This window comes from Balaenoptera ricei, chromosome 2 (genome assembly GCF_028023285.1).
Source record: "Balaenoptera ricei isolate mBalRic1 chromosome 2, mBalRic1.hap2, whole genome shotgun sequence".
Lineage (NCBI taxonomy): Eukaryota > Metazoa > Chordata > Mammalia > Artiodactyla > Balaenopteridae > Balaenoptera > Balaenoptera ricei.
Genome location: NC_082640.1, coordinates 65,788,442 through 65,800,488, shown reverse-complemented (window position 1 = coordinate 65,800,488; position 12,047 = coordinate 65,788,442).

Sequence of the window (12,047 nt, the reverse complement as noted above, 5' to 3'; positions counted from 1 at the left end):
ATTGCAGGGAGTTTGCATCAGTATGGAGATGATTAGCAAAGCCTCCTTCAACAAAATCATGACCTCAGCCCACAGTTAGCCTTGTTCGCTTTCCCTGGAATCTTGAGAGCTCATTTTTGTAGTAAACTCAAACTGGGACATGGCTTTCTTCCATAGTTTCTGAGTATAAAACAAAAGGAAAAACATTGACAAGGCATCAGGATGGCCTATGGTTAAGTTAAAGCAAAAACTCAACCCTGGAGACCACTCCAATAACTGTAGGTGAAGGAGGCATTTTATTTACTCATTTAATCATTTGTTTAAGTACGTAACAAATACCAGGCCCTGTGCTGGCCTCAATTTTGTAAAGTGACTAAGACATGATCCATGAATATCAGGAGATGGAGGGAGCCTGGAAAAGAGAGGCTTCAATAATAAGAATGTGTCCACTGCAATAAATGTTGTAGCAGAAATCTGAACAAAGAGGCACAGCCTGTAAAAACGTCACCAAGGATGTCTTGACACTTATTAGAATAGCTTCCACCTAAGTAGCAGAGTATAGTAGAAAAAGCACCTGCTCTGGCATCAAATAGACCTGGAGTCAGACACCAGCCTTGCCACATCTTAGCTCCATAATCTCCTGCTGTTGTTTTCTTACCTGTAAAATGGTCTGAATGATCCTTAGCTCATCAAGCTGGAGACGTGGATCAAATTAGTTTGTGGAAAATGTCTAGTACAGCACTTGGCCTAGATTAGATACTTGGTGTATGCTGGTATACACTGTGATGTTGACTTCTAAGTACTTTCATACCAGGAAAGGCTTAGCCTGTGTGGGGAACACAAACACTCTAGCTGCTGCATATGTATCTTCCTCCATTGTAAATCAGGAAATTGGTATTTTTTTGTCTAAATGCAAAAAACTTTATAAATTGAGGTAGCCTTTCACAGCCAACTTAATTCTGCATACACTGACAAAACAGAACCTCTCTGGGCAGGAAATCAGCATCTTTCTAGAGTTCATTTTTAGCTTCAATAAGAATCAAGATATCCATCCACAGATATGAGGTGTTTTATGAGACTTGTCCATTAATATACATTCTCCCTTGTTGAATAATATCAATCCCCAATAGCCACTTAACCAGAAACTACATTTCCCAGAATGCTTTGCATATTGTTCTAATCATGTGACTACATTCTGGCCAATAAGATGGGAGCAAAATGTTTTCTCCCACTTCTGGGTTGTGCTTCTAGAAATGCAGATGTGCTTCCTTGGACTTTTTCCTTTGCCCATTGGCAGGAGCAACCATGTTTGCCCCAAGGATGGAAGCCACATGTTAAAGATGGCAGAGAGAAACCCTGGACTTATTTAGTGAACCATAATCTGGATCATCATTTGAGAAAAAAAGAAACTCACACCTTGCTTAACCCTCTATTTTGAGATATCTTTGTTACAGCAGCTTAGCCTGTATCCTAACCAATACGTGAGGATTTACTAATATATTGGATGAAATAATGTATGGAAGCAACTAGCTCAGGGATCAGGACATAGTAGCCACTCAATAAATCGGTGCTAAGTTTTAATTTAAAAAATTTGATAGTATATATAAGTCCATGCCACTCTCTCACTTCGTCCTAGCTTATCCCAAATGTAAAATAGATAGCTAGTGGGAAGCAGCCGCACAGCACAGGGAGATCAGCTCGGTGCTTTGTGACCACCTAGAGGGGTGGGATAGGGAGGGTGGGAGGGAGACGCAAGAGGGAGGAGATATGGGGATAAATGTATATGTGTAGCTGATTCACTTTGTTATAAAGCAGAAACAAACACACCATTGTAAAGCAATTATACTCCAATAAAGATGTTAAAAAGAAATCTGGCAACTCAATAACAATTATTGAATAACAAAAGTATACAAATTATGTGGTAAGAATGAAGCAGAATTCAAAAAGGGATAGAATATGGTCTCTCTTTCTAGGAGCTCACCTTCTAATGGGGGACTTGAATCCTTTATTCCTTCTTCTAAGCCCTTTGCAAGAATAGCATCACCAGCATTACTAGTGGAAGTCCAGCCATTTTTGCAAGTGGCAAAAACAGTGGGGGCTTCCAGAAGGCTCTCAGCTACTGTCTCCTACTCCCTTAAGTATGAGGTTCCCTCTCTCCAAAAAAGCAACATCCCAAGTTTGGGTCCCACCATTTAAAAATAACACCTTCCTGTTCTAACATTAATTTCTTTGTGGCATATTAGCAAATTGTTTTGGCACATATTTCAGAGAGACAGTGTTTAAGCTTTGCCTGCCATTTATGCCTTGTAGAAGACTAGTTTATCAAACTGATGGGGAGTGTAACACATTAAAAATAGATGGATTTTGCTTGGGGGGAAGGAAGTGAGAGGAGGGCTAGTTCTAGGAGAGTGTTCAGAAATTTCAGGGGTAAAGGTGATTGGCAGAAGTGCCAAGAAGCATAAGCAGAGGCACTCATTGAGGGAAAGCCTGAAGAACTTGCACAAAGCTGGATCACACAGAGCAAGAGAGCCAGTTGCATTCTCTGGTCAGAGAGGTGAGAGCACCCCTGGTCCTCCAATTCTTAGGAAGACACACAGCAGCCAAAGCTTCAACCTGGTCGGGGTGGGAGTTCTATTAGGTCTGAGATTCTGTACACTAGTCTCACCTGGGGAGCTCTTAAAAAGTCTGATGTCCAGGCTGCACCCCCCTCAATTAAGTTCTGCGGGTGAGACCCAGGCATCAAAGTCTTCCAAAGCTCCCAGTGATTCTGATATGTGGCAAAGGGTAAGAACCTCTGTGTTAGATCTTTCAAGTTCATGTTCCCCAGACCCCTCTTAAAAGGTCTGGAGACTGGCTACTGGCTCGCCTGATCTCCAGGTGCGAGTAAAGAGCCCAATTCAATCCTAGCAGTTTCCTAGAGTTTACTGAAAGACTAGGCGACACGAAGGTGAATTTCTCAAGTGATTTCTCAGCAAAAGCAGACTTCTGACTAGGCTGCTGCAAACAGTTGTGCAGGTTGTACATAGTACAAGGATGCTTGGTAAAGGGGAGGAAGGGACTGAAACAACAGCCTAAACTCTGCTCACCAAGCTGTCACCCTGGCCTTGAACTTGATGCAACCTGAAGGAGAAGAGGTGCCTATTTCTAATTCTCACGAAGGAGCTAAAGGGCTAATAGTGTCTCTGTTTCAGGCCTGCTTGAGGTAGAGACAAAGGGAGATTTAAGAACCATCTGCATTGGAATTACCTGGGATCTTACTAAAACACAGGTTCCTGGACCCTCATTCCAGATCTAATGAATTAGATCTCTGGGAAGGGGCTTAGAAATCTGTGTTTTAACAATATTCCAAGTGGCTTCCATCAAGCTGAAGTTGGTGACCACTGGCCTAGTGTATGGGATGGTCCTTCAATAAAAATAAATTGAGCACCTCCTACATGCCAAGGATACAAATGCAAATAAGATCCTGTCCCCTCCTCAAGCATCCTGATCCAGTGGGAGACACAAAGTGTGGGTCCCAGGAGGAGCCCAAGCTATGAGCTCTGCTGGGGTTCAGATAGGTCTGGCACATTCAGAGAACCAGCGAGCAGACCCAGAAATCTCTATGAGAGGAAGCTCCTCCCAGGAGAATAGTCATCCCAGGGACATAGGAGCCAGGCACCACAAGGCTGACCCACTAACAAAGCCTCCACTGTCCAAAAGGAGGAGTGATTTGGAGGACCGCTTAGTGTCTGATGTATGTTTGCTCATGGCCCAAGGCCCTGTTACCCAACCCCTGTTTCCGCCCTGTGGTTATATATCTGAGTTCCATGGAAAGCTGGGAACCTGTGCATTAAAACTGAAAGAGCTGTTTTTCTATAACCAATATAAACCATTTGGGCAGAAGGAAAATGACTTTGGGACCCTACTGATTGAGCATACACATAAAGGGGGGGGCGTTCTTTGCCACTGCACAGAACAACATCTCACAGCTTTGGCACCGCCTGTGCCCATCCTCAGCTGCAGGACGGAGACTGTGGTGCCTGGTGTACACAGCTGGGCCCAGGCGAGAGGGCACTGCTGAGAGGTGCTGGGGCAGTACAGAAGGGATGACCTACAGACACCAGGCGATGACTAGCTAGACTTGTCTGTGAACACATGTGAGACCTCTCCCCCTAGAGAGTCCCTACAGATACCTGGGGAGTCTTTGGGGGGGGTGGGCGTGAGGATCATGTATTATTGGCATTAGTGGGCAAGAAGGGACAGGTGGCAGGAGATTCAGAAGACTGGCCTTTCCTTCATTATCGTCCCCTTTGCAGAAGGAACTTAGTGCCCAGTCAGAGTGACTTCTAATCTGTAGCTCAAACCAAGCACTCCAAGGAGCCCTGAGGCATGGCCACTGGCGTGCAGCAGGGGTGTCGAGAGAGAAGGACGGACCCTGGGGTTCTGGAGGTGGGGAGGAAGGTGTGCGTCATTTCCTTTGCCCAGTTTGGAAGGTCTAGCACATCCTGGCCCCTGCCCACTTTCCCACCCTTATCTCATGTCACCCTGGCCCTAGGTCTCTGCTCCAACCATGTGGAACTTCTCTCAGTTGATTCCAAGGCACCAACACACTCTTTAGCTTCTGGTGCTTGAAGTACTAATTCTGCCCCCTTTCACAGGCCAACTCCTACTAATCTGTCAGCCAAAATGTCACTCACTCAGGTGGACCTTTCTGGAGTCACCAGTTTAGTGTCTAGGGCATTCAATGCAGCCCATAGACTCAGATGTGGAGAAAATGTAGCTCTTTGGGGTGATGGAAATTGAATCTCAGTTTTAGTTTGCACTCTTCCCATAGAAGACTTTTTGATCAAAATTCCACACTGTCATCTGGTCACCAGTCATCTGTTTTCCCAGGAATCTATCTACCAAAATGCCTATATCATCAGTCAGGGGCTCTCTTGGCTGCCTCAATGCCAAGCTTGCTGCTTCAAGGCCAAGAGTGGAGCATGGGGAACTTTGCTGGGTTTGCCATGATACTGTGGGCCTAGAATCAACACCACTGACACACAACCATTTTCCTCCTTTTTCCTCTTCCTTCCATTCTAGAGGAATCATTTTCTGGTTCCCGGAGTAGTTACTCCCATCTCAAACCTTATTTTGCTCAATGGTTGCTAACTTCTTTCCCAAAACTTTTTATTATTTTCAGATACAGAAAGGTTGAAAGAATAATAAAATGATCATCCTTATAAATTCTACTGGACTAAAAGATTGTTAATATTTTGCCATCATTGCTTCCTCACCTCCAAGTACTCCAGACTGTGTCTTCTAAAAATAAAGGCATACGCCTATATAACCACAACACCATGGTCACACCTAACAAAATTATCAGTATTTCCACAAAACCATCTAAAATCTAGTTCATATTCGATTCCCCTCAAATGTTCCATTCCAATAATTTTTTTATGCTTAAAAACAAACACCAGCATCCAATTGAGTCACACATTGCATTTTCTCTTTATACCCTTCTAGAATATAGTTTTAATCTAGAATACTTTCTCTGCCTTTCTATGTTGTTGCTTCATGAAATTGACTTTTTTGAAGGATTCACCTCAGTTAACTTGAAAGACTAAGGCTTTTGTAAACAAAAGTCAAAGAACTCCGCTCCAAACTTTCCCTAAGGCAAGAAGTGAAACCAACCATCCTGGTTTGCTCAGGATTGAGGGTTTTCTCTGACCATGGAATTTTGTGCCAAACCAAGAAAGTCCTGGACAAACCAGGATGAGCTGATCACCCTAGAGGCAAGGAGGCACAGAGCTGGATATATGTTTTAATGGTTGCAAGGTGCAGGATAAAACCCTAAAAATAATAATAACCCAATGTTATGCAGCCACACTTGATTGATAAAGGGTTTCATAAGCATCCTATGGTTATACTTTTGCAACACTCATCATATTTTTGACTCTGTTTCATGTCTAATTTTTCAGTAGATAGTAAACTCCATGAAGGCAGGGACATGTATGTCTTTCTCATTACTCTAATCTCGTTGTATCCCCACAGTCCTGATACATAACAAGTGTTTATTAACTATTTGTTGAATGAAGAAATAATTTAATGATGTCAAGGTACTTCGCAATTGAATATATAAAGTTGAATTTAGCATATATTTTATGAATGCCCAGCGAAGACAACTTTGAACAGTAAGATTGCAGCCCCGGTTGGTAATCTCCATACCCCTAATCACCTAATAGTGTCAGGTTATGTTGCCTGGTGGAGATCTTAACAAGCATCCTGTGCAATTCCGGGTAAGACTCTGGAAGTTTAAATAATCTTCAACATCAGACTCAGACCTTAGCTTCTAAGTCCTCAGAGGCTTCATGCAGTGAGGGTACAGATAAAAGTAGGGGGTATCTGGGAATCTGGAGATACTTAACCCAATAATAAGCAGCACTGGCCCAAGTACTAGGGTCCTAAGGAAATCAATTACACTGCAAGAAAATTAAGTTAAATCAAGTAGAAATTAAAATAATAATTCTACTCAGTCTTTGTCCCTTTCTCCAGAGTTGAACCCCTCAGGACCATTAAATGATTGGTCTCTGAGAGACCAAGAAGGAGGAGTTAGGGTTGGGAGGGCAGTTGAAATACGGTATAATTCTGGACCTGGCCTGAACTTCTGGTGGACTCAAGGTCACGTCTGGCCTTTGGGAAGTCTTCTGGCCTGGAGATTTGGTGACAGACTGGAAGTAGCACTGGATCAGTTGGAGGCTGATCTGAAGCAGAATCTTGAAGGCCCAGCGCCCTTGGACTGGCAAGTCCAATTGGAAGACACCACAGCTCAATGCATGCTCTCTCACTCCTTTCTCCCTCTCCAGAGGAAGGTCTGGTTGGGACCCAGGCTAACTCATAAAGGGATGACTTAGTGGCAAGAATCCTTAGTTTAGATGCTCACCAGACAAAGAGGTGTGAGGCATGCTATGAAGTATCAACTAAAGACTGATAGACAAGAGTACTTAGAAAAGAACTTCCTAACTGTGAAGGAATTTTGAAATGCATGATGAGATTTGTTTTTTTAAGCATCAGCAGAGTACTTTTCATGTGTCCCTCACACTAAAGTGGGGGACAGAAGTACGGAGAAGACACCAAAGTACAGTAAAGGAGATAAAGGGAATGACCTTTTAAGGAGCAAATACTGTGTACTGTGCACATGACCTCGCTTACTCCTGGTAGCAATCCCAATGAGGTGTTTTTCAGGGAAACTGAGGTTTAGCAAAATTAAGTGACTTCCTAAAGGTTACATGGCTGCGATGTGGCAGACGTAAAGAGTTATACCTGTACTGTCTGACTTCAAATCTACACCTTCCCCACTGTACTACCCTGCATTCTTCTGGAGACGCAATGGGACTAAGGCCTAAACAGTCTTAGAAATGGGGGAACTATTAAATCTGGGTGAAGAACACTCCCTACTGGGTATGCATCCAAACACGTGTAATAATGAGTTATTACACTGTTATAGCTTACATTTCAAGGTGAACATTTTTCTGTATCGTTTAGCCCAAATGTGACACTGGAGGGAAGTTTTAAGCTAAGTTACCCCAGATGCCATATTCTATTTGAAGGGCACTGGAAAGACTTTTTTCTCCCCAACTTTCTCTACCACTCTTACCACACTGCCTGAAATCCTGGCATGCATTGTCTTGAGACGAATACTGGAGTCATGGTGCTCAAAGACATTCTAAATGAACTAGTCTGATCCACAGGTCATAGCGCAAGGTGCTCTGTATTCCTCCTCTCTGTCACCTCTATTCTGATACGTTTCAGATGCTCCAGCAGCTCCATTTCTCAATATTAGCTGTGAACTTGAGAGCACTGTGTTTTCCCTTCTCTTTGGTGTGACTGTCCTTCGCCCTTGGGGGAGGGGGAGGGGTGCTAATAGCCTGGAGGGTGGCCAGATTATTCCATTTTGCAATCTCCAGCCACAGCTGCTAGAGAAAACTTATATTGTGTTTTCATTCAGTGGGGAAAACATGTTTTGCACTCTTGCGTAACCATGAAACATCTGGGGTAACTTAGCTAAAAACTTCCCTCCAGTGTCATGTTTGGGCTAAATGCTATGGAAAAATGTTCACCTTGAAATGTAAGCTATAACAGTGTAATAAGGTGACTGGACCTGAATAGACACTTGACCCAAGGTGAACCTATCAGAGGCTCCAACACAAAACTGGACTACCAAACCCAGAAACTGTGGTTAGGTAGCTGAGGGATATATACATGTTAACTTAGGACTGGTGACCATCTTGGGTTGTGTGCAGGTAGAAGAGGCTGGTGCAGATCTGTAGCTCTATTGGTTATTACCATCTACAAGTTCAGTAGCTAAGCAGCACATGCACACACACACAAATCCTCTTTAAAAAGCATGGGTGGGGAAAAGTTGTAAACATTAAACTGTAACGCTTTTGTCCTTGTTACATTTCCAACAATCTCCCTTTTTTGCCTTGAGCTAATCAGACAGGGTCTTAAATTAACAGGTGACTTTTGTTTATTCATGCGTATTTGTTTTTCTTCATCTCCTACACTCAATGTATTGTTGCTTTTATTAACAGGAAACTATTATGAAAATTAAAACACTGAGCTGCAGCTGGAAAAAAATTATTTACTGGAATGTTTCCTAGTTGAGTACTCGCCCTCACCCCCAAACCTTCCTATTTTTGACATGCTGAGCTTCAGAAACTGAGAGGTTTTCTTTGGTTTCTTTCACTTTGGTTCAAAATCCAGGGGACAGTTTAAGTTTGGAATGTGTCCATGCAAAATCTTTGTCCTGTGCAGAGCGAAGCCCCGTCATTTCCCCCAGCAACTCTCTGAGGATTCCAACAGCAAAGAGTGATGCCGAATCAAAGATGCAGAGCCTGGTTTTCCCCATTGATTTATAGACTCAAAGAATGGAAGGCGTGAGTCATCGGCAAATTGAATTGGGAAGCATTGTTACAGAGCAGCCCACACTTTGTCATAAAAAAATCCTGCTTCAGTATCACCCTAGCTCCACTGTGGTTTTTCATTTTTAGAAATATGAGTGAATGCCATATAGTTAGTTACCGCTTTTTCATGACACGTCAGATTCATGTGAAGTTGCATCAACCCCAAAGGGTAAAACAGTTCAGGACAGAATTACTTGGAATAAGCCTATTAGGTAATTCTTATCCCTCTCAAGGTCATCATCTCATCCTCTTCCCCACTGGGAATCAAATTCTAACTAAAACATGATTGGAATTGGTTTTAAGAATTTTTAGATATGCCATAAGGTCTTTAAGGGGAGGACTACTTCTGTCATGTTTGATTTTATCCTCAGTTTGTTGTAATGAGTGAAAAAACATTCATATAGTGCTAGGAGATGAACCTAGGGGATGAGTACCCAGAAGTAACTCCCTGAGTGGTCCGGTTTGGGGATCTAGAATTGTGGTTTAGAAGCCTGGGAAGATGCTGGGGGTCAAGTTGTGATACAATTTAGGGTTTCCAAAAGTGTGTGTATTCTACAAGGATGAGAAAATTTTCAAGAAGAAGAAAATTACTGCCACTTTAATAAAAGAGGAAATTTAGACCAGAGAAGTTCCATAAGCAGAATCCAAGAAAGATGTTGTGTCAATGAGGAGAGTAATTCTGATCTGAATCCATGGAGTGGATCTATGCCTAGAGAGAAAGGGGACCTTATTTCCCAAGAGATTCCAAGGCCTGAGAGAGAAACAACTCTTAACGATGGATTGTCAGGCAGAGGTAACCTAAGTCTAAACCTGCAGTTGACCCAGTTTTAATACCAATTGTACTCCGCTATTCCCTCACTGAGGTTAAACATCACGTACAGTCAAAATAGCTAACTAAACCTATGATGATAGAAGAATAGGAGGATGAGGGTTAAGATGAGGAGGAAGAAGAAAATACTGATTGCCTTTTCCTTAGGGAACCTTTACCAGGATATATACATCAGGTGGTGTTTGTTGTATAACATGCTACCCCACAATGTAATGACTTAACACAACCAATAATTTAGCTCACAATTCCATGGGTTGGCTGGGAAGTTCTTCTGTTTGGACAGTCTTGACTGATTCTACTGGACTTACTCAAGCTTCTCCAGTCAGCTGGCATGTTGGCAGTGGCTGGATGATCTAGGATGGCCTCACTCAGATGTTTGGCATTTACAAGGCTCTTGGTAAGGGTCTGGTTTCTTCTGCACATGGCCTCTCATCGTTTAGCAGGCTAGCCTGGGCTCATTCACACCGTAATGTTAAGGTTCCAAGCACAGCAAGAGGACACGCCCAGTACTCAGGTGCTTTCAAAGCCTCAGCTTGCAACACTTTTGCTAATGTCCCATTGGTGAAAGTGAGTCATACGGCCAAGCCAGATTCAAGGAGTGGACAAATACATTTTACCTCTTGATGAGAGTAGAAGAATTTATGGTCACGTAAAAAATCTACCACAACTAGATAGTAGGGTTGGTAAAGAAATAAACCAACCAGCCCTTAGAACTTATACAGAGTGTTGGGATATCAAGGAAACAGTTACTGGATATAGAAAATTTTCCATTTCCTGGGTGGTGTTAGCAAAACAGTACCTGAATGTCATTTAGTCCAGTTAGGGAACACTCTGTTTAGGGATTGCCCTGGGTTATGTCATCACAGAGCCCAACATTACTTTTGCGGCTCTGAATAGAACTACAAAACACCATCTTAGAACAGTCCTGGAGGTGTCCTAGATGTCTGCGATCTGTCTGTTCTGAAACTAACGAGGCAGGGACAACCTCCTTGGAATATCTGAAGACCCATCCCTACTCATTCAGGTGCGAAAGAGGACCTACTGTTTCTTTTCAAGGGCAGGGATTAAGATCTAGGAGGTGCAAAGGGTAGATGGGTGAGTAGCAATGATAGGGTAGGTTAGTCGTTTGAATGCAATCAGGAAAAGAAAGGATATGAATGGCAAGCCTGCTCCCAGAGGGAAGCAATCAAAAAAATTTTTTTTCAAAATTAATAATAAGCTGGAGTCTATGACCTGGAGGAAAGGTGAGGGAACATTTAAAGGACAGGTACAAGAAATCTGATAGTCTCTTGAAGCAGCTGAATTTTTTTTAAGACGATGAGTTAGGTAAGATTCTAATCTCGGCTCTGCCACTAACCAGTTAGTTATATGACCGTGGACAAATCACCTTATTTGGTTTTCTCATTGACAAAATGAGGGATTTTGGCTGGATAATTTTTCCAAAGTTCTTTCCAGCTCTAACATCTTCATGGAAGCTAGACAAAGAAGGATTGGGCTTCCCTGGTGGCGCAGTGGTTGAGAGTCTGCCTGCCAATGCGGGGGACGCGGGTTCGGGTCCTGGTCTGGGAGGATCCCGCATGTCGCGGAGCGGCTGGGCCCGTGAGCCACAATTGCTGAGCCTGCGCGTCTGGAGCCTGTGCTCCGCAACAAGAGAGGCCGCGATGGTGAGAGGCCCGCGCACCGCGATGAAGAGTGGCCCCCACTTGCCACAACTAGAGAAAGCCCTCGCACGGAAACGAAGACCCAACACAGCCATAAATAAAATAAATAAATAAAATTTGAAAAAAAGAAAATGCTCCCTATTAAAAAAAAAAAAAAGAGGGAAAGCAATATTAAAAAAAAAAAAAAAGGAAGGATTGACATATATGTCAAGGGAATGAGGCTGTGTCGGGGGAATCTGCTTCAGAGAACATTGGAACAGGTATTGAGGAAGATCTGAGATCTAGAGCTTTAAAAACAGGATAGATCCCTATCATTCATTCAACAAGTATTAACTGAGGATCTACTATATGCCAGACAGAGCTGTCAGTGAATGACAGCAGCTTGGTCCTACTCCTGTGGAGCTTACAGAATCACGAGGGCTTGATCAAATTATCTTAGAGAAAAAGTAGGATTTGTAAACACATCCAGCTTCATTATTCAATCATTTCCGATGAAGAATGGGATGGGGTTTGCCAGAAATGGGGAGACTGGATTTCTGAGACAATTGCAGGCAGGGATTACATCAGATAACTACTCTGATCTTTAATTTCTTCATCTGCAAAATAGAAAGGGCAGACTGGATCATCCCTAAGGTCTCATTCAGCTCCAAA